Genomic DNA, 26,963 nt, shown 5'->3' with positions numbered 1-26,963 from the left:
CATGGGCCACAACCCAACCCATGGAACGGCACCTGGTGGCCCCCCACCCTAGGGGACCCTCCCTCCCCCATGAACCATGGACGCAACCTCGGAATCAAACTGGACTCCGAACTCCAAATGGACCTCCAGATCAACGCTTTCACTCCTGTCAACGCTGTCCACCTGCTACCCAACCCTCTGCCTCCACCGTAAAACCTTCATCTGGATTTCCCTTGAACACAGGAAAACCGTCACTCACACCCTCATCAGCAGCAGACTGGACTACGGCAACGCACTCTACGCCGGGATCAACAAGAACCTCACCTGCAAACTCCAGAACGTTGCCACCAGACTTTGTCCTCAACCTACCGCGCCACTGCCACATCAGCCAACACCTGCGGACATTGCACTGGCTCCAAAAAGAGAATCACCTTCAAGCTTCTCACCCACTCCCACAAAGCTCTCCACAACACCGGACCCGCCTACATGAACCACCATCTCTCATTCCATGCTCCCAAAGACTCCTCCGCTCGGCCCAGCTCTCTCGCGCGACAGTACCACACATCAAGAAGACCAGAACAGGCGAGCGCTCCTTCTCCTTCCTCACGGCCAAGGCATAGAACACCCTCCCTCTCCACCTCCAACATACACCATCACTCTCCAAGTTCCTGAAGGACCTCAAGACCTGGCTTTTCGACGAATCGCCATGATCTCCCAGGAGCTACGCGACCCCCTCCACCTTCAGCGCCTTGGGACCCTTTAAGGTGAGTAGCTGCGCTTTACAAACCCACGATTGAGGAAAATAAATTACTGTGCAGGTTCCTGTTGCACACAGGGAGCAAGGAAGGGGTCAAAGAGAGGGTAAGACAGATGCAAAGAAGAAGAAATGTTAAATGGCATTACTGTGGTAACATTGGACCTTTTATTGCTGAATACCGCTTGAAGAAGAGTGATGAATCACAGGGCCAGCACCTCAATATGGTCCTTATCAGTATGTCCCCTACCCTCAACAACAAACAACTCCACAACCACAGTTTTATCTGCCACAACAGCAATTTGCTAATGTACCTATTCAAGGGAAACCAGCACCTGTAATAAAGACAGGAGACCAGCCTCAGGTGCAGATCACTGCAGTGGTGAGCATAGGGAGTCAAGGACAAGGGGGAGTGATTGTTCAAGGTGGAAACTCCTTTTATCATACAGCTTGATGGGACGAACCAGGGAATCCCAATTGTTATGTGGTAGCTAGGACTCTAGACCCAGAAGAAGACCCAATGGTAGAAGTTATTACAATGGGAAGGAGATATATACTTTCTTGGTTGATACAGGAACAACAAAATCTTGCCTCTCAGAAGGAAATGTTCCATTGTCCTCTGCCACCATGGACACGCAGGGCTTCTCTGGTTAAGTACTGCACATTTCATACGCAACACAAGTGCCCATAGAGGTGGCAGGAGCGCGAAAGCAGGAGTGTCTCCTTTATTCTCCAAACTCACCAGCAAATTTATTAGAAAGGGATATCATGTTGAAATTAAACATGATAAAAAGGTTTTCCTCTGATGGGTCTATGATATGTGAAATACCAGATCAAGCAAAATGTGGGATGAATCTGCTAAGAATACCAGATAAAAACATTGTGGTTGGAAGGGCAGAGACAGTGCATTAAAAATTGCTAGCAGATGCAGTACTTGAGGTACTGAAGACTGAGGAAATACTTTTAGGAAGATGGATGGAATTGCCACCTAGACTAATTTTCAGGAGGCAGGTTGGTGGTGATGAACTGGAACAGGCGAAACCCCTTTACCTTGACTACATGGAAATAACCAGTAGGCGAGGAGCCCTGGTGGCATCAGATAATGATTGAGGAATTTGGAAGGTCTTGATTTTTCTTATGCCTGGACTGAGACCAAGGGACATTTCTAACTCCGAACTCTTTTCAGACGAACCCACCAGGACTGAGATAGTTTATACACACACTGCACCCTTGTTAGTGCGTGTTTACCGTGCACAGAACATGTTACCAGTTGCTCCATCCCCCTCTCATGATACTGAAGCGCTTGCAGCAGTCCCGCCTTGTCTCTGGACATCAGCTCCAGGCGAGGTAGGACTGATACTATCCGCAGAACCATTTAAGATAAAGTTGAAGCCAGGTGCACAATTGCCTAGTGTAAAATAGTATCCACCGTCTAAAGAAGGAAAATAAGGTATTAGAGGCACAATACAAAGACTAAAGGATCAGGGAGTCCTGTATTCCGGTCTATCGCCTTGTAACATCGCAATATATCCTGTAAAAAAGCTACAGGTAACACTTTGAGGATAGTTCAGGATTTTTGCCCCCTTAATTCCATAGTATTAGCAGGATACCCCATAGTGCCAAGACCATCTGTAATATTGTCTAATATACCAAGTGACAGCAAATGGTTTTCTGTGGTGGATATAAAGAATGCTTTTTGTTAGCATACCTTTACATCCTGACAGTCACTATTGGACGGCCTTCAATTTTGATAGTGAACAAATCATGTACTCTAGACTCCCTCAAGGCCATTGTGAGTCTCCATCTGTGTTTAATAGAGTATTGAGAGATGATTTGTTAAATTTACAGTTGGACAGTACAGTCTTGCAATATGTAGATGATTTACTAATATGTCATAAAACAGAATTGAATGTGTTTTGGACACTGTCAATCTCTTAAAGCTAATTGCTACTGTGAGATACGAAGTGGACAGGAAAAAATTAGTTTGTGCAATAGGAAGTGCTGTATTTGGGCCAAGTGCTGTCTGCAGAAGGCAAAAAGATAGCAGGTTTTAAAATACAAACTATGCGTGATCAGCCTCAGCCCAAGACAGTAAAATACATGCAACATTTTCTAGGCCTTTGTAATTTTGTACGTCATTGGGTATTTGATTATGCTACCATCATACAACCACTATTATATGCAATGAAGGAAGCTAAAACTGACAACACAGACATACAGTGGACTGATGACAGTGTAAGTGCATTTCAGACATTGAAAGAAGCAATTCCTTCAGCCCCAGTGCTAGCAAATCCAGACTATACAAAGAGAAACCTGTCACTTATTTTAGTGGACTACTAAATCTAGTTAATGAAAGGTCACTTTCCTTGTGAGTAAGCGCTTGCAGCAGCAGCTTTTGCTGCAGAGAACAGTAGTACTATTACGGCAGGATGCCCAGTAATACTGTATGTCCAGCACTCTCCATATGATGTGCTACAGAAAAATAAATGTACACTGAAGACTCTAAGAGCGACAGGTTATGAAGTAATACTATCAAACTCGTCTATCTGCATTGAGCGAGTACATTCTGTCAATCCTGCAACTTTTTTAGTGCACCCACTAGAGCCCACTGATCATGACTGTAGTGTAACATTGGAGGAGGACGATCATCTGGCACGTGAGGACCCCTTGTGTGACGGCCGACAATTGTTTATTGATGGTTCCTCATGGATACCATGGAGACAGGCAAAAGGCATACAGGTGCAGTTGTTGTTGAGGCTGTTGGTACACCTGCTGATTATACCTTACACACCTGGCACCTCTAACCCTTGTCATCCCAAGACTCAGCCCAAGTGGATGAATTAAAAGCATTGATAAGGCTTGTCAGGGTCAGCCAGTAACGATATACACTGATTCAGCATATATGGCTTCCACAGTTCACTCGGGCTGAAGAGATGGAAATGACAAGAATTTCTCAGATCTGATGGGACACCAGTAGCGCACCAATATCTCTTAGCTGACCGTATTGCTGCATTGCAAATACCATGTCAAGTAGCAGTGGTTAAGTGCCAGGCACATACAAAAGGAACAGATTTTGGTGTCTAAGGGAAATGAAGCTGCTAATACAGCAGTGAAGGAAGCTAGTTTATATACAATGAAAACATGCAGTATGCACACTTTAGATGCAGATGATGAAGTTGAGATAAAACACTGAGAATATATTTACAGAGGTATAATTAGACATTCAAAATGCAGTACCACAACATGAGTAAGATCCCTGGAAATCAAGGGGAGGGGGAGTGACTGGATTTCCAGATCTCATTTATAGATCAGCAACTTCAGGTAAAGTTATAATGCCCCAGTCTCTACTTATAACAGCCCTTCGACAACTTCATTTACCAACACACAATTCTAAAAGAGTAACGATGAATAAATTAAATGAAAGCTGGTTTATCCCTAATCTAGGACCATTAGTTGATGTATTCCTAGCTGCATGTCATGTGTGTTATAAATACTCTAATAAGAGATCACCAAAAATGCCCTCATCCGCCATTCCAAGACCAATAGGTCCCTTCATAGAGTTACACATAGACTTTGAAGATATGATATAAAAATGTAACGGATACAGGTACTTGTTAGTAGTGGTGTATCTGTTTTCACGATGGATTGAAGCAGGACCCTGCTCCAGGTATGATGCTGACCAGGCAGCCAAACTGAGGTGGGGGGCTTCAAGCGGCAAAATGCAGTGATAATGGCAAACACTTTGCTAACATAGTATTTCATCAAATTACTAAACGATTAGAAGTGGAACACCAGTTTTCCTCAGTTTACCACCCAGAAAGTAATGGCATAGTCAAGAGGATTATTAAAAAGCGAAGTGTCAAAATGTGTGAGACACTGCAAAATAATTGGTGTTGCTGCCTTCCCCTTGCACTGTATGCATTGAGAAATGCCCCTTAAAAGGATCATCATTTGACCCCTCACTAAGTCATAACAGGTAGGCATTCTAATTTTTCCTTTAAACCAAATCAAATGATTTCTGATACTAATTCTGCATCAGAAAGTGTATGCCAAGAAATTAATGCATATATGTCTGCCTTAACAGAAGCTGTACAGGTTTGTTCTAAACAGATTCAGCTGCAACAGGCCGACAGTACTGCACCACGTCTGCCTTTGTCTACAGCCATAAGCATCGGTTCCTGGGTCTTCGTGCCCAACTTTGTAAGGACATGGAAAGACCCCAAGTTTCTAGGCCCCTACCAAGTAACACAGAGCACCCCAACAGCAGTAAAAGTGGAGGGGATGCGGAACTGGGTAGACGTAACAGATCTTATTCCATTTTTGGCCTCATTCCCGCAGAGAGGGGAGGAGGCAATGGTCCAAGAATAAATGACACAATGAAGAGACAGTTAAATATTTTTCGTATTATAATAATAAGTTCAGTGGTTATGATTATTACTCTGATAATTTGCTATTGTATTATGTGTTAGGTAGATGCAAAAGACCCCACCCATAGGGAAGAAATATTACACATTCGCAGAGCTCTTTTCAATAAACCAGATATATATCCTTAGCACAATTCTTTACTTAATATTTTGTAGTATAAAAATATGTATAATATAGGTACCAATACACAAAATGATAGCTGTTATGTGTGTTCTCTTATTCCCCATGCCATAGAAACACCACCTTTAGTGCATCCTAAAGAAGTGCCTGTTAATATAACAAACTGTTTACTGCATCTTTTCTTGTGAAGGATAAAAGCACAGTTACAGCCAATTTATGTTAGTCCTCTGACTCCCCAAGTTAATACAACTAGATTTGCTACAACCCTGAAATTTTACAAATTCTGACAGATAAAGCAGAGATAATGAAATAGATATCCAGAATGAAGGGAACAGGGCAGAAATAAAGTTATGTAAGTTGGGAAGAAGCGGTATTGGAACCAGGTATTCTAATCCAACATCTACCTGTAAGAATTATTCTGCCAAACCACTGACCCCAGATTGTGCAGCCATCCCAGTATTAAGTACTGAAGCATCAGTATTTGCTAATAATAAATGGTTTACAGGAGCTAGGTTTACATGTAGGGCCATATCTTTATGGAATGGCACAGAAACAAATAGTCCTTTGAGATTTGATGATATAAAAGGATCATGTCAGCAAGTATGGGATGAAAATATAAAAAGATAGACTTGGACTAGAACTAAACGTCACTCTAAGCTGGCTGTGAAACTAATGAGATTTTCTCTTTGCTTTCAGGAAAATGGGATTGTTAAGTGGGACGGAATTTCAACTGTAGCTCAACTATTTACAATGCCGATATGCACGGCAGTACCTCCAGCCTTTTGTTTTTTTCTGGCAGTGTGGCACTCTAATCTACACTCATCTACCCCCCGACTGGAGGGGAAATCTGTTCTTTGGTGACTCTGCATACCCCATCTATGGTAATACCAGAAAAAGAAATAAAAGATTTGCATTTGCATTCTATGAGTAAAGCATCTATTTTGCAGCATCATCACAGAAGAAGAAGGATGGCTGAGTACTTTGGAACTTCAGTGTGGCAGGATGTGCCCAAAGAGTATAGGCTGTTCAATGATGCCCAAATATTTTTGGGGAGTCTGTTACCCTTGTTTCAAGCAAAAGCAACTGCTCGCTGGGTCCAAACTACCCGGTGGGAGTTGATGAAAACAATAAATGCAATAAATGCAACGGAAGATGGCTTTAATACATTAACTAGTAGCTGCGTTCAATCATACTTTTGGTAATGGAGCATCGTTATATTTTGGGGTTGATGACAACAATGGAAGGAGGGGTGTTGGACCCGGCCTCGTAGAATGGCCCTCCGTGCCCCCGCACCACCGAAACCTGGTACCTGCAGCCCAAGCACACGGCCCAGCCGACCCTCCCCACCAGGACACACGCACCGACCCGGACATCCCCGTCCATGGCCTCTCTCCTTTCGGCCACCCCGGGCCCGCGTGCCCACTTCATGCACCAAGATGGCCGCCCGGCCCCAGCGCGACCCGGGCCTAGAGGCGCCACTCCGGCTGGAGGACATCACGCTTCCAGGGGATGAGAGAGGGAGGAGCAGTTTCTATCGCACCTCTGAACTCCCCCGGGACGATGGGTTTCGATCGGCCCTCCGGCCTCCCTGAGGGCTGGCTCCGTGCCTGCTGGGTGTCTGGGACTCCTCCCGACCCGGCCCTGAAAGGATCAAAAGACAATAGCAGGAAATCCCGACAAGCGACCCCCAGGTGACAAGACCCCTGCCTGCACAGACTCCGGACATCAAAGAGGGGTCGACCTATAACAAGGGGTGCTCTGGGTCTGTCCGGCAGATTCGACGCTGGAACAATGAGAGCCTGCCGACGTGGTCGCGGCTCCTGGAACTTGGACCCTCCTGAGCCCTGCTGAGTGACTCGCGGCTCCCTGAAGATCGTAAGACCTCCGAACTTGTACCTGAGCCTGCTGAGTGACTCGCGGCTCCCTGAAGATCGTAAGACCTCCGAACTTGTGCTTGAGCCCTGCTGAGTGACTCGCGGCTCCCTGAAGATCGTAAGACCTCCGAACTTGTACCTGAGCCTGCTGAGTGACTCGCGGCTCCTTGAAGATCGTAAGACCTCCGAACCTGTACCTGAGCCCGCTGAGTGACTCGCGGCTCCAACAGACTCTCACGGTCCCGCCGGACCCCGTCTACAACATCGTATCCCCCAGCTCGAGGATTGTGAGCTGTGCGCCGGATACGTCCCTGCTTTGAACCTTTACCAGAGACTGTCCCGCTACCCCCTACCCCTTCCGAGACTCTTGAGCCCGTGCTCACCTTGTACATATTTGCAGTGATAACCTACTTGATAAAGATTGATTTCTCAGAATACCCGGTGTGGTCACTCTGTGTCGTGTGGTGCCAGAAGTACGATCCTAGATACGAGATTCCTCCCCCTGGGGAGTCTCCCGCCAGTGCCCGGCTACGATACTTCGAGGGTGGGTCTCAGGGTAGTCAGGACCCCTTCCAGGCTCCTCTGAGGTCGCCGTCTAACATTGGTGGCAAGCGACGGGATTCGGGCCCATCACCTAGAGATCGTACCGTGAACAACGGAAGCACTACCGACAAAGATGGCAGAAGGAAGCGCCGTGAGCCCCGCAGAAACCAACGCCAACAGGGTGTTCCAGGTGGAGCATCTAGAAGAATACACACACAAAGAGCTAAAGCAATTTTGCAAAGAACTTAAAATCGCTACCACTGGTCTCAACACTAAAGAGGATTTGCAGAAAGCACTGAAAACTTGGGTGGAGACCGGGGCCTCCCGCCCGGAAGGCACGGGGGAGCGCCCCGACGAAGCCGAACCCCCCCAAAGTGAAAGCAGTAGCAATCAGGTGCGAGGCATCGTACCAGACGGGGGCCTATCCCCGGAAGAGCTCGCGGACAGAGAGAGAAGCCGCAATCATGAACTCGAGTTAGCCAAACTCAAAATCGAGAGCGAATTGAAGTTAGCGGAAAAAAAGCTAGCAGTAGAGCAAATGCGTGTACAAGGCGAACTAGAAGAAAAGAAGCTCCAACGGGAGCACGAAGGAAGGAAGCTCCAACTGGAGCACGAACGCAGCTTGAAGGAACTCGAGCTCAAGGCCAGAAACAAGGAAGGGAGGCCCCCGGGAAACCGAGAGACGGCCTCCCCAGCGGAACAGAAGGTCCACATCCCCAAGGATGTGGTCAAGGAATATTATAAAAACGATGACATTCAGCAATGGTTCAGGGCCTACGAGGTCGCCATGACCTCCCATCGGATCCCGCAGAAGGACTGGGGGGCGGGGTTGTGGGGGCGGTTTCTGAGCGAAGGAAGGGACACCCTGCTCGACCTACCCCTCTCCCTGCAGACCTCCTACAGCCACATGAAAGAGGCTCTACTCACAAGATACGGCCTCACCCCAGAAATGTACCGTCAGCGATTCCGGGACTGCAGGAAGATCCCGGGCACCACCTGGGTGGAGTATGTAAACTTTTTCAGTCGGGCCTTCGATGGGTGGATCAAGGGCAGCAAAGTCACCACCCTTGCCGAACTCACTGACCTCATGTTGTGGGAACATCTGGCTGCGAACTGCTTCATAGAACTACGTCAGCATCTGCTTGACAGCAAGCTCACAGATCCCCGGAAGCTGGCTGTGGAGGCCGACCGCTGGACCAACACCCGGGTCTCCCGGGGCATGGTAGGAGAGTACCCCCGAGCCAGTCAGGGACCACCCCGCCAGAGAGGGGGAGGGAACCAGGGAGGGCCGAGAGAGTCCCAGCCTAGCCCCCCGAAGACACAACCTCCACCTTTCCCGGCGCCCCCCCCACCGGTGACAGGGCCCCCTGGGAGACGGGGACACCGGGTGACCGTCACATGTTTCCGTTGCCAGAAACCCGGGCACTACGCCAATGACCCAGAGTGCCCCATGGCCACCCAAGTCTCCCCTACCACCCCTGCGAGACAGATAGCCAACGTAGCCCTGGGGGAGGAGGTTGAGGAAGCCGAGGAGTGGGAACCCGCAGCGATGGCCCTAGTATCCCTGGGAGATAGGGAGATGATCCCTGGTAGCCTCCTACCCTCCAACACACAGAAATACGGGCAGCTCGTCAAGATCAATGGCCACCAAGTAGAGGCCCTGCGGGACACCGGGGCCAGTATCACCGGTGTCCTCAGGCACCTAGTCCCCGAGGAGCAGATCCTCCCCAAAGTCTTTTGCCCCGTAATATCCGCAGACAATAGAGAAAGTATGTGTCAGGTAGCCCTGGTGCCGTTTGAGTGGGGAGGAGTGATAGGTAAACTCAAGGTGGCCGTAAGAACCTCCCAGCCGGTCGACTGCCTCTTAGGGAACGACCTGGAGAGTTCTCCCTGGAAGCACGTTGAGCGCAAGGCCCACCTAGGAATGATGGGACTCCCCGAGTGGGTGTGCGCCACCACCCGATCTATGTCAGCACGACTCACTCCCCGGAGAGAAGTCGGGAGCACCCCGATCGAAGAGACCAGTACAGTCCCCGCCGAGGGTCCTCCCGTCCCCCCATCAGAAGGGTCCGTCGCCCGCGACGAACCCGCACCATCCGACCCCGCCCCGGTCCCCGAGTTGGGAGATCTACCCGAGTTGGCCCATTGGCGCCACGAGGGCGGGCCCACCCGGGAAGAATTTTGCCGGGAGCAAGCCACTTGTCCTTCCCTGGTCGGGCTGCGGCGCCAGGCCGAGGGCCAAGCCGCAGGTGACCAGACCGGGACGCACCAAATCTATTGGGAAAATAACATCTTGTACAGTGAGCAGAAGTCGGTGGAGCTGGGATCCGGACGGGTACTGGTGGTACCCCTCCGCTTCCGAGATTTCCTCCTGGGCTTAGCCCACGACGTCCCCCTCGCCGGCCACCTGGGTCAGGACAAGACCTACAGCCGTCTCGTGACCCATTTTTACTGGCCTAGAATGAGAGCAGCGGTAGAAGCCCACTGCAAGTCCTGCCCCACGTGCCAGGCTAGTGGGAAGAGTGGGGGGAAGCGCAAGGCTCCCCTCCAACCCTTCCCGGTCGTCAGTACCCCTTTTGAACGAGTCGGAATCGACATCGTGGGACCACTGGACCCCCCCACCTCCCAAGGCCACCGTTTCATCTTGGTCCTAGTGGACCACGCCACCCGCTATCCTGAGGCTATTCCCCTATGCACCATTACGGCCCCCGTGGTGGGCCGGGCCCTGATGGGGATCTTTTCCAGGGTGGGTTTTCCCCGCGAGGTCGTGAGCGATCGCGCACTAATTTTATCTCGAAATATATGACGTCCCTGTGGCAACAATGTGGGGTGTCCTATAAGTTCACCACCCCGTACCATCCCCAAGGGAACGGCCTAGTAGAAAGGTTTAATAGGACTTTGAAAGGGATGATCGCTGGCCTAGAAGAGCCCCTTCGGCGTAAGTGGGACGTCCTGCTCCCCTGCCTCTTGTTCGCTTACCGGGAGGTCCCCCAGAAGTCCTTAGGGTTCAGCCCGTTTGAATTACTCTATGGACACCCCGTCCGAGGTCCCCTCAGTTTGGTTAAGGAAGGGTGGGAGGCAGCACCCCAGACCACCCCCCGAGATGTGTTCCAATACGTCCTGGCCCTCCGGAACCAGACCAGGAAGTTCCGAGAACTGGCCGAGGCCAACCTGGAGGCAAGTCAAGAAGAGATGAAGCGCTGGTACGACCAGAATGCCACTCTGGTCGAGTTCCAGCCGGGCCAGCAGGTGTGGGTCATGGCCCCCGTGAAGCCTGGCGCCCTCCAGGACCGATGGACTGGGCCCTACAAAGTGGTTGAGCGGAAGAGTCAAGTCACATACTTGGTGGACGTCCAGTCGCCTCGGGATCCCCTCCGGGTCCTGCACGTGAACCGCCTCAAGCCTCACTTCGAGCGGACAGAACTGAGCCTCCTGCTGGCCACCGATGACGGGGCCGAAGATGAGTCGGATCCCCTCCTGGACCTCCTGTGTGTCAAGGAGCAGGATGGCTCCGTGGAAGGAGTGAACCTCTCCCCAGACCTCACTGCCCAGCAACAAGCGGACTGCCGCCAGCTCCTAAGACAATTTTCCGACCTCTTCTCCCTGACCCCCCGGGTCACCAACTGGTGTGTTCATGACGTGGACACCGGGGACAGCCCGCCGGTGAGACACCGAGCCTACCGGGTTCCTGACCGGGTCCGGTCCTGCATTCAAGCGGAAGTCTCGAAGATGTTGACCCTGGGGGTGATCGAGCCCTCTGACAGTCCCTGGGCCAGCCCCGTGGTCCTGGTCCCGAAGGCAGCAGCCCCCGGTGTCGCCCCCGAGCTCCGATTCTGCGTGGACTACCGGGGGCTCAATGACGTTACCCGAGCCGATGCCCACCCCATTCCACGAGCCGACGAACTCATTGACCGACTAGGGGCAGCCCGGTTCCTCAGCACATTCGACCTCACCTGCGGATACTGGCAGATTGCGCTCACCGAAGGGGCCAAGGAGCGGTCCGCTTTCTCCACCCCCGATGGGCACTACCGCTTCCGCGTAATGCCCTTCGGGATGAAAAATGCCCCGGCCACTTTCCAGCGACTGGTGAATAGGGTCCTGGCCGGGCTAGAGCAGTTCAGCGCGGCATATCTGGACGATATCGCTGTCTTCAGTTCAGAGTGGAGTGAGCACCTCCAGCACCTCCGGAGGGTGCTAACCGCCCTGCGCCAGGCAGGCCTCACAGTAAAAGCCAGCAAGTGCCAGATCGGGCAAGGATCCGTAGTCTACCTGGGGCACCAGGTCGGGAGCGGCCAGGTCGCCCCTCTGCAACCAAAGATCGACGCCATCCTGGCCTGGGAACCACCCATCACCCAAACGGAGGTCCGAGCCTTTCTGGGACTCACGGGCTACTACCGAAGATTCATTCGGGGGTATGGCAGCCTTGTCGGCCCTCTCACAGAACTCACGTCTAAAAGACAGCCAAAGAAAGTGCAGTGGACGGCTGCCTGCCAGGAAGCTTTCGATGCCCTAAAGAAAGCCATGTGTACTGCCCCCGTCCTCCAGGCTCCCGACTACGCCAAGGAGTTCATAGTCCAGACCGATGCCTCCGAGCATGGCATTGGGGCCGTCCTGTCCCAAGTGAATGACCAAGGCCTAGACCAGCCCGTCGCCTTCCTCAGTCGGCGGCTGTTGCCCCGAGAACAGAGATGGAGCACCATAGAGCGCGAAGCCTTTGCCGTGGTCTGGGCACTCAAAAAGCTACGACCCTACCTGTTCGGCACCCATTTCAGAGTCCAAACTGACCATCGGCCCTTGCGATGGCTCATGCAGATGCGAGGAGAAAACCCCAAGCTACTGCGGTGGTCAATCTCCCTCCAGGGGATGGATTTCACCGTAGAACACCGCCCTGGTACGGACCACGCCAATGCTGACGGCCTCTCCCGGTTCTTCCGCCTCAGCGAAGAGAACCCCCCAAGATGATGGGCAGTTCTCTCCGGCTTTCAGCTGGGGGGGACGCGTGTTGGACCCGGCCTCGTAGAATGGCCCTCCGTGCCCCCGCACCACCGAAACCTGGTACCTGCAGTCCAAGCACACGGCCCAGCCGACCCTCCCCACCAGGACACACGCACCGACCCGGACATCCCCGTCCATGGCCTCTCTCCTTTCGGCCACCCCGGGCCCGCGTGCCCACTTCATGCACCAAGATGGCCGCCCGGCCCCAGCGCGACCCGGGCCTAGAGGCGCCACTCCGGCTGGAGGACATCACGCTTCCAGGGGATGAGAGAGGGAGGAGCAGTTTCTATCGCACCTCTGAACTCCCCCGGGACGATGGGTTTCGATCGGCCCTCCGGCCTCCCTGAGGGCTGGCTCCGTGCCTGCTGGGTGTCTGGGACTCCTCCCGACCCGGCCCTGAAAGGATCAAAAGACAATAGCAGGAAATCCCGACAAGCGACCCCCAGGTGACAAGACCCCTGCCTGCACAGACTCCGGACATCAAAGAGGGGTCGACCTATAACAAGGGGTGCTCTGGGTCTGTCCGGCAGATTCGACGCTGGAACAACGAGAGCCTGCCGACGTGGTCGCGGCTCCTGGAACTTGGACCCTCCTGAGCCCTGCTGAGTGACTCGCGGCTCCCTGAAGATCGTAAGACCTCCGAACTTGTACCTGAGCCTGCTGAGTGACTCGCGGCTCCCTGAAGATCGTAAGACCTCCGAACTTGTGCTTGAGCCCTGCTGAGTGACTCGCGGCTCCCTGAAGATCGTAAGACCTCCGAACTTGTACCTGAGCCTGCTGAGTGACTCGCGGCTCCTTGAAGATCGTAAGACCTCCGAACCTGTACCTGAGCCCGCTGAGTGACTCGCGGCTCCAACAGACTCTCACGGTCCCGCCGGACCCCGTCTACAACATCGTATCCCCCAGCTCGAGGATTGTGAGCTGTGTGCCGGATACGTCCCTGCTTTGAACCTTTACCAGAGACTGTCCCGCTACCCCCTACCCCTTCCGAGACTCTTGAGCCCGTGCTCACCTTGTACATATTTGCAGTGATAACCTACTTGATAAAGATTGATTTCTCAGAATACCCGGTGTGGTCACTCTGTGTCGTGTGGTGCCAGAAGTACGATCCTAGATACGAGATTCCTCCCCCTGGGGAGTCTCCCGCCAGTGCCCGGCTACGATACTTCGAGGGTGGGTCTCAGGGTAGTCAGGACCCCATCCAGGCTCCTCTGAGGTCGCCGTCTAACAAGGGGTATGTAAAAAGATTAATTCCGCATGCTGTAGTTTCATACCAGCAAATGATGAAGATGAAGGAAACCTGACTCAGGCCATATTGACTTTGCATAATTTGCATACACAGATGGAAGAAAGATGGGGGTGCTCCAGATGAGTGGTTCACTGGTTGGTTCGACTGGGTGCCGTCCTGGATGTTGGGGTTGCCTAAGGCCTTGTTGCCTATAAAAGTTTGGTTGCTATTGATGTGTCCAGTATCTGAGATTATTTTAGCATGTTGCAAGAGGGTTACAGCTAAAGTGAGAGGTATGTTTGCTATAATAAGAAATAAAGAGATGCAAAGTACAGAACTGAGAGAAATGTACAGGGGTAGTGAAGAAGTAGTCGAAGAATCGACTAGAGAGGGGAATGAAAGGAATCGAAACCCTAATTTAGATTTAGGCCACACTCATTTTGTTCATTATTCTGTTTTACCTGTACCTTTCCCAGAAACTGTGAAGCATTATTATCGTATTAGGGAGGAAATTTTCTATGAGGCTGTTTAAAAGTGCATGTTTAAGTTGCACATTTTATCTGGTAATCCAAAGCCTGCTTCAAAAAAAGGTGTAAATGCGGTCTGGCTTAAGTTTTTTTTTCCTCCTATTGTGTATTTCTGGGAACCTTCACGACATGAATATGTTGCAGGAAATTCAGAGCAGCAGAGGATGTTACAAACATAAATATGTATAGGTAGTGTCACGTAAACTGGAAAGCTGTGCTTTAAGGAAATGTTTGCTGTCTGTGTGAGACAGAACGGAAAACTATAAAGCTTTTTCTATTGTTAATACTGTATTGAAGTAATGGCTGTTTGCCAAAAATAAAATTATAATAATTGACTTGCGGCGTGTGTAATTTGAGACTGGCTTGTGCTTCTCTTATGGTGCGGTCACTCTTCCAGCTGTCTTACTCTGTGCACATGCAATAAACCTGTTTGTACTCCCTTTGTTGAAGATGTGGTGATTAAATGATTTTGGCTACTTAAAGGATTTTTTCCCGACAAAGGAAAAAGGGCGGTGGGTGGTATCAACATGGGAAAAAGGGAAGGTGGGTGGGAAGTATCAACATGGGGAAAAGGGAGGGTGGGTGTGAAGTATCAACATGGAAAAAGGGTGGGTGGGTGGGTGGGTGGCAAGTATCAACATGGAAAAAGGGTGGGTGGGTGGGTGGGTGGCAAGTATCAACATGGAAAAAGAGTGGGTGGGTGGGAAGTATCAACACGGAAAAAGGGTGGGTGGGTGGGAAGTATCAACACGGAAAAAGGGTGGGTGGGTGGGAAGTATCAACACGGAAAAAGGGTGGGTGGGTGGGAAGTATCAACACGGAAAAAGGGTGGGTGGGTGGGAAGTATCAACACGGAAAAAGGGTGGGTGGGTGGGAAGTATCAACACGGAAAAAGGGTGGGTGGGTGGGAAGTATCAACACGGAAAAAGGGTGGGTGGGTGGGAAGTATCAACACGGAAAAAGGGTGGGTGGGTGGGAAGTATCAACACGGAAAAAGGGTGGGTGGGTGGGAAGTATCAACACGGAAAAAGGGTGGGTGGGTGGGAAGTATCAACACGGAAAAAGGGTGGGTGGGTGGGAAGTATCAACACGGAAAAAGGGTGGGTGGGTGGGAAGTATCAACACGGAAAAAGGGTGGGTGGGTGGGAAGTATCAACACGGAAAAAGGGTGGGTGGGTGGGTGGGAAGTATCAACACGGAAAAAGGGTGGGTGGGTGGGTGGGAAGTATCAACACGGAAAAAGGGTGGGTGGGTGGGAAGTATCAACACGGAAAAAGGGTGGGTGGGTGGGAAGTATCAACACGGAAAAAGGGTGGGTGGGTGGGAAGTATCAACACGGAAAAAGGGTGGGTGGGTGGGAAGTATCAACACGGAAAAAGGGTGGGTGGGTGGGAAGTATCAACACGGAAAAAGGGTGGGTGGGTGGGAAGTATCAACACGGAAAAAGGGTGGGTGGGTGGGAAGTATCAACACGGAAAAAGGGTGGGAAGTATCAACACGGAAAAAGGGTGGGTGGGTGGGAAGTATCAACACGGAAAAAGGGTGGGTGGGTGGGAAGTATCAACACGGAAAAAGGGTGGGTGGGTGGGAAGTATCAACACGGAAAAAGGGTGGGAGGCGGAAAAAGGGTGGGTGGGTGGCAAGTATCAACACGGAAAAAGGGTGGGTGGGTGGGAAGTATCAACACGGAAAAAGGGTGGGTGGGTGGGAAGTATCAACACGGAAAAAGGGTGGGTGGGTGGGAAGTATCAACACGGAAAAAGGGTGGGTGGGTGGGAAGTATCAACACGGAAAAAGGGTGGGTGGGTGGGAAGTATCAACACGGAAAATGGATGGGTGGGTGGGAAGTATCAACACGGAAAATGGATGGGTGGGTGGGTGGGAAGTATCAACACGGAAAATGGGTGGGTGGGTGGGAAGTATCAACACGGAAAATGGGTGGGTGGGTGGGAAGTATCAACACGGAAAATGGGTGGGTGGGTGGGAAGTATCAACACGGAAAAAGGGTGGGTGGGAAGTATCAACACGGAAAAAGGGTGGGTGGGTGGGTGGGAAGTATCAACACGGAAAAAGGGTGGGTGGGTGGGTGGGAAGTATCAACACAGAAAAAGGGTGGGTGGGAAGTATCAACACGGAAAAAGGGTGGGTGGGTGGGAAGTATCAACACGGAAAAAGGGTGGGTGGGTGGGAAGTATCAACACGGAAAAAGGGTGGGTGGGTGGGAAGTATCAACACGGAAAAAGGGTGGGTGGGTGGGAAGTATCAACACGGAAAAAGGGTGGGTGGGTGGGAAGTATCAACACGGAAAAAGGGTGGGTGGGTGGGAAGTATCAACACGGAAAAAGGGTGGGTGGGTGGGAAGTATCAACACGGAAAAAGGGTGGGTGGGTGGGAAGTATCAACACGGAAAAAGGGTGGGTGGGTGGGAAGTATCAACACGGAAAAAGGGTGGGTGGGTGGGTGGGAAGTATCAACACGGAAAAAGGGTGGGTGGGTGGGAAGTATCAACACGGAAAAAGGGTATCAACACGGAAAAAGGGTGGGTGGGTGGGAAGTATCAACACGGAAAAAGGGTGGGTGGGAAGTATCAACACGGAAAAAGAATGGGTGGGTGGGAAGTATCAACACGGAAAAAGGGTGGGTGGGTGGGAAGTAGCAACACGGAAAAAGGGTGGGTGGGTGGGAAGTAGCAACATGGAAAAAGGGTGGGTGGGAAGTAGCAACACGGAAAAAGGGTGGGTGGGAAGTAGCAACACGGAAAAAGGGTGGGTGGGTGGGATGGGAAGTAGCAACACGGAAAAAGGGTGGGTGGGTGGGTGGGAAGTAGCAACACGGAAAAAGGGTGGGCGGGTGGGAAGCAGCAGCACAGAAAAAGGACAGGTGGGTGTTGGGTAGCAGCACGGAAAAAGGGAGGGTGGGTGTTAGGTAGCAGCACGGTAGCAGCACGGAAAAAGAGCTGGTGGGTGGGAAATAGCAACACGGAAAAAGGGCGGGTGGGTGGGAAATAGCAACACGGAAAAAGGGCGGGTGGGTGGGAAATAGCAACACGGAAAAAGGGCGGGTGGGTGGGAAATAGCAACACGGAAAAAGGGCGGGTGGGTGGTAAATAGCAACACGGAAAAAGGGCGGGTGGGTTGGAAATAGCAACACGGAAAAAGTGCGGATGGGTGGGAAATAGCAACACGGAAAAAGGGTGGGCGGGTGGGAAATAGCAACACGGAAAAAGGGCGGGCGGGTGGGAAATAGCAACACGGAAAAAGGGCGGGCGGGTGGGAAATAGCAACACGGAAAAAGGGCGGGCGGGTGGGAAGTAGCAACACGGAAAAAGGGCGGGCGGAGGGGAAGTAGCAACACGGAAAATGGGCGGGCGGGTGGGAAGTAGCAACACGGAAAAAGGGCGGGCGGGTGGGAAGTAGTAACACGGAAAAAGGGCGGGCGGGTGGGAAGTAGTAACACGGAAAAAGGGCGGGCGGGTGGGAAGTAGTAACACGGAAAAAGGGCGGGCGGGTGGGAAGTAGTAACACGGAAAAAGGGCGGGCGGGTGGGAAGTAGCAACACGGAAAAAGGGCGGGCGGGTGGGAAGTAGCAACACGGAAAAAGGGCGGGCGGGTGGGAAGTAGCAACACGGAAAAAGGGCGGGTGTGTGGGAAGTAGCAGCACGGGAAAAGGGTGGGTGGGAAGTAGCTGCACGGACAAAGGGTGGGTGGGTGGGAAGTAGCCGCACAGAAAAAGGGTGGGTGGGTGGGAAGTAGCCGCACAGAATAAGGGTGGGTGGGTAAGAAGTAGCCGCACAGAAAATGGGTGGGTGGGTAAGAAGTAGCAGCACGGAAAAAGGATGGGTGGGTGGAAGGGTTGGGAAGTAGCAGCACGGAAAAAGGATGGGTGGGTGGAAGGGTTGGGAAGTAGCAGCACGGAAAAAGGATGGGTGGAAGGGTTGGGAAGTAGCATCATGGAAAAAGGATGGGTGGGTGGAAGGGGTGGGAAGTAGCAGCACGGAAAATGGGTGGGTGGGTGGGAAGTAGCAGCACGGAAAATGGGTGGGTGGGTGGGAAGTAGCAGCACGGAAAATGGGTGGGTGGGTGGGAAGTAGCAGCACGGAAAATGGGTGGGTGGGTGGGAAGTAGCAGCACGGAATATGGGTGGGTGGGTGGAAAGTAGCAGCATGGAATATGGGTGGGAAGTAGCATCACGGAATATGGGTGGGTGGCAATTAGCAACACGGAAAACGGGCGGGCGGGTGGGTGGAAAATAGCAACACAGAAAAAGGGTGGGCGGGTGGGAAGTAGCAACACGGAAAAAGGGTGGGTGGGTGGGAAATAGCAACATGGAAAAAGGGTGGGCGGGTGGGAAGTAGCAACACGGAAAAAGGGTGGGCGGGTGGGAAGTAGCAACACGGAAAAAGGGTGGGCGGGTGGGAAGTAGCAACACGGAAAAAGGGCGGCGGGAAGTACCAACACGGAAAAAGGGCGGGCGGTGGGAAGTACCAACACGGAAAAAGGGTGGGCGGGAAGTAGCTGCAGGGAAAAAGGGTGGGTGGGAAGTAGTTGCACGGACAAAGGGTGGGTGGGTGGGAAGTAGCCGCACAGAAAAAGGGTGGGTGGGTAGTAGCCGCACGGAAAAAGGGTGGGTGTGTAAGAAGTAGCCGTACGGAAAAAGGGTGAGTGGGTAAGAAGTAGCCGCACGGAAAAAGGGTGGGTGGGTGGAAGGGGTGGGAAGTAGCAGCACGGAAAATGGGTGGGTGGGAAGTAGCAGCACGGAAAATGGGTGGGTGGGATGTAGCAGCACGGAAAATGGGTGGGTGGGATGTAGCAGCACGGAAAATGGGTGGGTGGGTGGGATGTAGCAGCACGGAAAATGGGTGGGTGGGTGGGAAGTAGCAGCACGGAAAATAGGTGGGTGGGTGGGAAGTAGCAGCACGGAAAATGGGTGGGTGGGTGGGGAGTAGGAACACGGGAAAAGGGTGGGTGGGTGGGGAGTAGGAACACGGGAAAAGGGTGGGTGGGTGGGGAGTAGGAACACGGGAAAAGGGTGGGTGGGTGGGGAGTAGGAACACGGGAAAAGGGTGGGTGGGGAGTAGGAACACGGGAAAAGGGTGGGTGGGGAGTAGGAACACGGGAAAAGGGAGGGTGGGTGGGGAGTAGGAACACGGGAAAAGGGAGGGTGGGTGGGGAGTAGGAACACGGGAAAAGGGAGGGTGGGTGGGGAGTAGGAACACGGGAAAAGGGAGGGTGGGTGGGAAGTAGCAACACGGGAAAAGGGTGGGTGGGGAGTAGGAACACGGGAAAAGGGTGGGAAGTAGGAACACGGGAAAAGGGTGGGTGGGTGGGAAGTAGGAACACGGGAAAAGGGTGGGTGGGTGGGAAGTAGGAACACGGGAAAAGGGTGGGTGGGTGGGTGGGAAGTAGGAACAGGGAAAAGGGTGGGTGGGTGGGGAGTAGGAACACGGGAAAAGGGTGGGTGGGTGGGGAGTAGGAACACGGGAAAAGGGTGGGTGGGTGGGGAGTAGGAACACGGGAAAAGGGTGGGTGGGTGGGGAGTAGGAACACGGGAAAAGGGTGGGTGGGTGGGGAGTAGGAACACGGGAAAAGGGTGGGTGGGGAGTAGGAACACGGGAAAAGGGTGGGTGGGTGGGGAGTAGGAACACGGGAAAAGGGTGGGTGGGTGGGGAGTAGGAACACGGGAAAAGGGTGGGTGGGAAGTAGGAACACGGGAAAAGGGTGGGTGGGTGGGAAGTAGGAACACGGGAAAAGGGTGGGTGGGTGGGAAGTAGGAACACGGGAAAAGGGTGGGTGGGTGGGAAGTAGGAACACGGGAAAAGGGTGGGTGGGTGGGAAGTAGGAACACGGGAAAAGGGTGGGTGGGTGGGAAGTAGGAACACGGGAAAAGGGTGGGTGGGTGGGAAGTAGGAACACGGGAAAAGGGTGGGTGGGTGGGAAGTAGGAACACGGGAAAAGGGTGGGTGGGTGGGAAGTAGGAACACGGGAAAAGGGTGGGTGGGTGGGAAGTAGGAACACGGGAAAAGGGTGGGTGGGAAGTAGGAACACGGGAAAAGGGTGGGTGGGTCGGAAGTAGGAACACGGGAAAAGGGTGGGTGGGTGGGAAGTAGGAACACGGGAAAAGGGTGGGTGGGTGGGAAGTAGGAACACGGGAAAAGGGTGGGTGGGTGGGAAGTAGGAACACGGGAAAAGGGTGGGTGGGTGGGAAGTAGGAACACGGGAAAAGGGTGGGTGGGTGGGAAGTAGGAACACGGGAAAAGGGTGGGTGGGTGGGAAGTAGGAACACGGGAAAAAGGTGGGTGGGAAGTAGGAACACGGGAAAAGGGTGGGTGGGTGGGAAGTAGGAACACGGGAAAAGGGTGGGTGGGAAGTAGGAACACGGGAAAAGGGTGGGTGGGTGGGAAAAGGGTGGGTGGGTGGGAAGTAGGAACACGGAAAAAGGGTGGGTGGGTGGGATTTAGGAACACGGAAAAAGGGTGGGTGGGTGGGAAGTAGATACACAGAAAAAGGGTGGGTGGGTGGGAAGTAGCAGCATGGAAAATTGGTGGGTGGGTGGGTGGGAAGCAGCAGCAAGAAAAAGGGTGGGTGGTTGGGAAGCAGCAGCACGGAAAAAGGGTGGGTGGGTGGGAAGCAGCAGCGTGGAAAAAGGGTGGGTGGGTGGGTGGGTGGTAAGCAGCAGCATGGAAAAAGGGTGGGTGGGTGGGAAGCAGCAGCATGGAAAAAGGGTGGGTGGGTGGGAAGTAGCAGCACGGAAAAAGTTGGGAAGTAGCAGCACGGAAAAAGGGGGGTAATAGCAGCATGGAAAAAGGGTGGGTGCCTGTTTCGTGTAGTGCTTCCCCATTGTGGACGTACGGAAAATGGGTGGGAAGTAGCAGCACGGAAAATGGGTGGGTGGGTGGGAAGTAGCAGCACGGGAAAAGGGTGGGTGGGTGGGAAGTAGCAGCACGGGAAAAGGGTGGGTGGGTGGGGAGTAGGAACACGGGAAAAGGGTGGGTGGGTGGGGAGTAGGAACACGGGAAAAGGGTGGGTGGGTGGGGAGTAGGAACACGGGAAAAGGGTGGGTGGGGAGTAGGAACACGGGAAAAGGGTGGGTGGGTGGGGAGTAGGAACACGGGAAAAGGGTGGGTGGGTGGGGAGTAGGAACACGGGAAAAGGGTGGGTGGGTGGGGAGTAGGAACACGGGAAAAGGGTGGGTGGGTGGGGAGTAGGAACACGGGAAAAGGGTGGGTGGGTGGGGAGTAGGAACACGGGAAAAGGGTGGGTGGGTGGGGAGTAGGAACACGGGAAAAGGGTGGGTGGGTGGGAAGTAGGAACACGGGAAAAGGGTGGGGAGTAGGAACACGGGAAAAGGGTGGGTGGGTGGGGAGTAGGAACACGGGAAAAGGGTGGGTGGGTGGGGAGTAGGAACACGGGAAAAGGGTGGGTGGGTGGGGAGTAGGAACACGGGAAAAGGGTGGGTGGGTGGGAAGTAGGAACACGGGAAAAGGGTGGGTGGGTGGGAAGTAGGAACACGGGAAAAGGGTGGGAAGTAGGAACACGGGAAAAGGGTGGGTGGGTGGGAAGTAGGAACACGGGAAAAGGGTGGGTGGGTGGGAAGTAGGAACACGGGAAAAGGGTGGGTGGGTGGGAAGTAGGAACACGGGAAAAGGGTGGGTGGGTGGGAAGTAGGAACACGGGAAAAGGGTGGGAAGTAGGAACACGGGAAAAGGGTGGGTGGGTGGGTGGGAAGTAGGAACACGGGAAAAGGGTGGGTGGGTGGGTGGGAAGTAGGAACACGGGAAAAGGGTGGGTGGGTGGGTGGGAAGTAGGAACACGGGAAAAGGGTGGGTGGGAAGTAGGAACACGGGAAAAGGGTGGGTGGGTGGGTGGGAAGTAGGAACACGGAAAAAGGGTGGGTGGGTGGGGAGTAGGAACACGGGAAAAGGGTGGGTGGGTGGGGAGTAGGAACACGGGAAAAGGGTGGGTGGGGAGTAGGAACACGGGAAAAGGGTGGGTGGGTGGGGAGTAGGAACACGGGAAAAGGGTGGGTGGGTGGGGAGTAGGAACACGGGAAAAGGGTGGGTGGGTGGGGAGTAGGAACACGGGAAAAGGGTGGGTGGGTGGGGAGTAGGAACACGGGAAAAGGGTGGGTGGGTGGGGAGTAGGAACACGGGAAAAGGGTGGGTGGGTGGGAAGTAGGAACACGGGAAAAGGGTGGGTGGGAAGTAGGAACACAGGAAAAGGGTGGGTGGGTGGGAAGTAGGAACACAGGAAAAGGGTGGGTGGGTGGGAAGTAGGAACACGGGAAAAGGGTGGGTGGGTGGGAAGTAGGAACACGGGAAAAGGGTGGGTGGGTGGGAAGTAGGAACACGGGAAAAGGGTGGGTGGGTGGGAAGTAGGAACACGGGAAAAGGGTGGGTGGGTGGGAAGTAGGAACACGGGAAAAGGGTGGGTGGGTGGGAAGTAGGAACACGGGAAAAGGGTGGGTGGGTGGGAAGTAGGAACACGGGAAAAGTGTGGGTGGGTGGGAAGTAGGAACACGGGAAAAGGGTGGGTGGGTGGGAAGTAGGAACACGGGAAAAGGGTGGGTGGGTGGGAAGTAGGAACACGGGAAAAGGGTGGGTGGGTGGGAAAAGGGTGGGTGGGTGGGAAGTAGGAACACGGAAAAAGGGTGGGTGGGTGGGATTTAGGAACACGGAAAAAGGGTGGGTGGGTGGGAAGTAGATACACAGAAAAAAGGGTGGGTGGGTGGGAAGTAGCAGCATGGAAAATTGGTGGGTGGGTGGGTGGGAAGCAGCAGCAAGAAAAAGGGTGGGTGGTTGGGAAGCAGCAGCACGGAAAAAGGGTGGGTGGGTGGGAAGCAGCAGTGTGGAAAAAGGGTGGGTGGGTGGGTGGGTGGTAAGCAGCAGCATGGAAAAAGGGTGGGTGGGTGGGAAGCAGCAGCATGGAAAAAGGGTGGGTGGGTGGGAAGTAGCAGCACGGAAAAAGTTGGGAAGTAGCAGCACGGAAAAAGGGGGGTAATAGCAGCATGGAAAAAGGGTGGGTGCCTGTTTCGTGTAGTGCTTCCCCATTGTGGACGTGTAGAGCCTCATGCAGTGTTGTGGCAGGTAACCAGGACTTTAATCTATGAGCCACCACCTTTCCACAAACTTCGAGGCAGTAGCAGCTGCAAAGTGGATGGGGGCAATGCAAAAGTATATTGAAAGGTGATCTCACCTTCCATTGTCCGGCCCTCCGTTGGGGTCGCAAGTAGGCCCAGTGGGGCAGATGATGAGGAGCGGGCTAGCCCACCGCCCCACTAGAGAGCCTAGTCTAGGGGGGACCATTCCGGCCAACCCAAGCGAAAATCAGCATCTGCAATATCCAGCGTTCAGTATATTCTCAAGATGCTGGGGTGGGAGCCGCAACGCAAGTTTCGTATATTATCTGTCCTCAGGGCTGCAGCAGTGAAGGAGTAGAGCCGCCAACTGGGTAGGGCCTGGCCGCTGACACAGGGTTCACCCCTCCAAGCAGTTATTGCCCATGTCACCTGAATGGGGCAGCCTCCGCAGCAGCCAGATGCCTCCCCTGGGTAGATGCTCCGAAGTGGGTCTCCGGGCAAGCTTGTTTCTTTTATGGCGCTCTGCACATACCTCACTACAGGCTCCATGCAGGCGGCAGCTCCCAACAGGCACCAAAGTCAGCAGTCTTGTCATCGCCCACAGCCAGCGGCCCCTCTGATATGGATCAGCGCTCGCATCTCGGCGCCAGGCCTGCAGTCCTTTTCTGCTTCCACCCAGGATCCCGGCAGTCGTGGATGTCTCTCAATCGCAGGGAGGGTTTCCTGCAGAGTGATGTCCCATGACACACAAGCTCAACTTTTTCTCGGCGTCCTCGCACTACTCAGGCCGCCCACAGCCGGGAGCTCCGCAGCTCGCTCAGGCCCAGCTAGGCCTGCCAGGCAGCACAGCACGTCCACGACTCGTAGCTGGCACCGGCATGGCCAATGTCAGTCCGGGCTCAGACAGGTAGGGCCGCAGGCTGGTGCGATAAGGTGCTGCTCGAAATGGCTTGCTGGTGGCTCCTGAATATGTGGATAGATGGAGGATGTTTCGTTTGGCCAGCAGAGCCCTCCCATAAAGCGGCCATCTTACTGCTTGGCAAAACCACACCTCCAACACTGGGGACACATTTGAAAGTAAAGGAACAGGATGCCATGACAATTCTTGTGTAGCCACTGTCTGGCTGCTGGAAAATCCTGCTTTTTGTTATACCACACTTCTTTCTATGGGTTTTTTGTGAGCATACTGTCTGACCAACACTAGATTTTAGTGTTAGATGTGAGAGGACACTAGGATTGTTTAGAACAGCACCCACACACAACCCCAGACCTCATGAAAATACCCAAAGTGAGTAGGTTTAGCCCCGGGAACTTTTGGCTAGGGTGTGCCCATGATTCAATCCTACCCACCAGCTCATGCCAGGCCTAAATGTGGCATCTCCCGGCACCCACTTCAGAATACTCTCTGGGGCTAGGGAAGAACAGAAAAACATTGCTGGGTCTGAGGGAGAACAGAAGAGGACTAGATCTGGTGTCTTTGACGTGATAGGAGCCCTGAAGGACAGAACAGAAGAGGACTAGATCTGGTGTCTTTGACGTGATAGGAGCCCCGAAGGACTGGACCAGCTCCCTCTTGTACCAAAGACAAAGAAGTAGACTCCAGGGGTCAGAAGGCTGACCTCTTGTTCAAGCTATAGGGATACAATAAGCTATTAGAGGCCTTTACTGAAACTGCCCAGCAGACGTGGGTCCTGTGCTCACTGCGCCACTGGATTTAAGTTATCCTGGCTGATGAGGGGTGATGTCCCGAAACCGGTCCCAGGATGATTGATTCTGATCCAGGAAGGACCTAGCTTGGCAGTTCGGGCTGGAATGCTCCCATGAAGAACAGGGTCAAGACTGATTTGCACATGGCTGGGTCCAAACAGGAGTGGCGTGGTGAGCAAAAGAATGATGGATTAAACCCAGATCTTTGTAACTGGGGGTGAAGGTTTGCATTGTTCAGCATTCCGTCCATCAATTGTTCCTTTTACAACAGAACAGTGGCGCCAGGACTGGACCCTGCTGTTGTCCTCTGCTTGACACCCTAAGAGTTTCTATGTGCCTGCCCTGAGGTACTGGGGCGCTTTAGATGTAAATGAAAGACTAAAGTTAGAAGGTAAAATCTTTGACCATTATGAACCTGGTTGGTGAATCCAGTCCGCACTCCATTGTGGAGAGGCTCATGTTACAGCTAGGTCCCTGTCTACTGCAACCATTGACTATCACTGACACTTTTTGCTTCTTGGCACTATTTCTACTGTAAACATTTTTAATCCATATTTCTGGTTCCCCTCATTGGATTTTTGTCCTTTTGGTATCATTTGTTATTGCTTTTACACCATTTTTCTAATTTGGCTGGGATAGTTATTGTTTTGCATTTTGACTTCATTTCTGTATTGGTACTTTCATTAATACTTTTAACACAGTGCCCTAAAATAAGCCTATCTTCTCTGTGCCATAGCTACCAAAAGATTGAGCTTAAATTAATTTAGTGACTTTGGGGGGTTCACCATGTGAAGTGCTGTGATTACTTAGCCTTTGAAGTGGGTAGTTACCCGCCCCAAATAATAGACCAATTTCTTACAGTCAACATAATTCCAACTTCCATTCGAGTGCTCTGTATATTGACCAGAGCAGGAGTCAAAAACCTCTCATTCTGGTATGCATCTGTTAACCTACACGTAAACAATAATCTCTCCCCAGACTTTGGCCACCTTAGCAATTTTCTTCTTAAAGAATTACGCTTTTTGTTTCTAGTGAGTCTTTCTAAATGTGGCCTTACAGCTTTTTCTAGTACGTTCCATGTAGTCAACGTAAAAAAATAAAATGGCAAAGTATTACACACGTACTATATTCAATGTCTACACTGCAATAAATACACCTGTCCCATATTACTGGCAAATGATACACCATGACATCCCAGAGAAATAACACATCTTTTGTGGACACAAGTACCAATTGTAATAATAAAATGTGAGAGGCAATACAAGTGACTACCTCTCCTCTACTTACAAAGAGCGTCCGTAAATTCAGCCTAGCGTTCGTTGTCTCTTATTCATTTTTTAAGAATATTTGTCGTATTTTCAGTACTTCCGGGTCGCATGACAGCCAGTCCGACGGCTGAACATATTCTTATTGTCTCACTGTAGTGGAAGGAAATCGTATGGTGCAAGTGGACCTGGGATTGGAGCATGGTCGGCACCTTAGCCAATCCTAGTGCGTTACTCGATATTTCGTGGTGCTCATTGGCCGTAGAGTCCCCATGCGCCTCTGCTGTATATAAACACTGTTACGGCCTTTTCGTGCACGTTCTTGAGTGCCACGCTACGTAGTTTGGTGCGGCTGGAGTTTTGTGGTGGCTGGCGGGTGTAACTAAACAAGCATTGGCATAGCCAATAGGTCTCGCTTTTTGGACACTATAAGTATTTAGTTATGCAGCACAATATCCTCGGTGCAACAAC

The 26,963-nt window shown here is 52.6% G+C and overlaps 1 protein-coding gene across 3 annotated transcripts in view; it reads right to left on the bottom strand.

Moving 5' to 3' along the window:
* ICA1L (islet cell autoantigen 1 like) overlaps nt 1-26,652 on the bottom strand; it is a 388,686-nt gene extending 362,034 nt beyond the window's left edge. For 2 of the 3 annotated variants that reach the window (XM_085648961.1, XM_085648963.1), the window contains exon 1: nt 26,515-26,640. The gene's annotated coding sequence lies outside the window, so the exon portion shown is untranslated. Of the gene's footprint in view, nt 1-26,514 lie in introns of all 3 variants that reach the window. The other variant, XM_085648962.1, reaches the window with a different exon arrangement.
* Nucleotides 26,653-26,963: the final 311 nt, after the last annotated feature.

Source organism: Triturus cristatus, chromosome 3_2, assembly GCF_964204655.1.
Source record: "Triturus cristatus chromosome 3_2, aTriCri1.1, whole genome shotgun sequence".
Taxonomy (NCBI): domain Eukaryota; kingdom Metazoa; phylum Chordata; class Amphibia; order Caudata; family Salamandridae; genus Triturus; species Triturus cristatus.
Note: the sequence above shows the minus strand (reverse complement) of the source record. Positions and strands in the feature narration are given on the sequence as shown.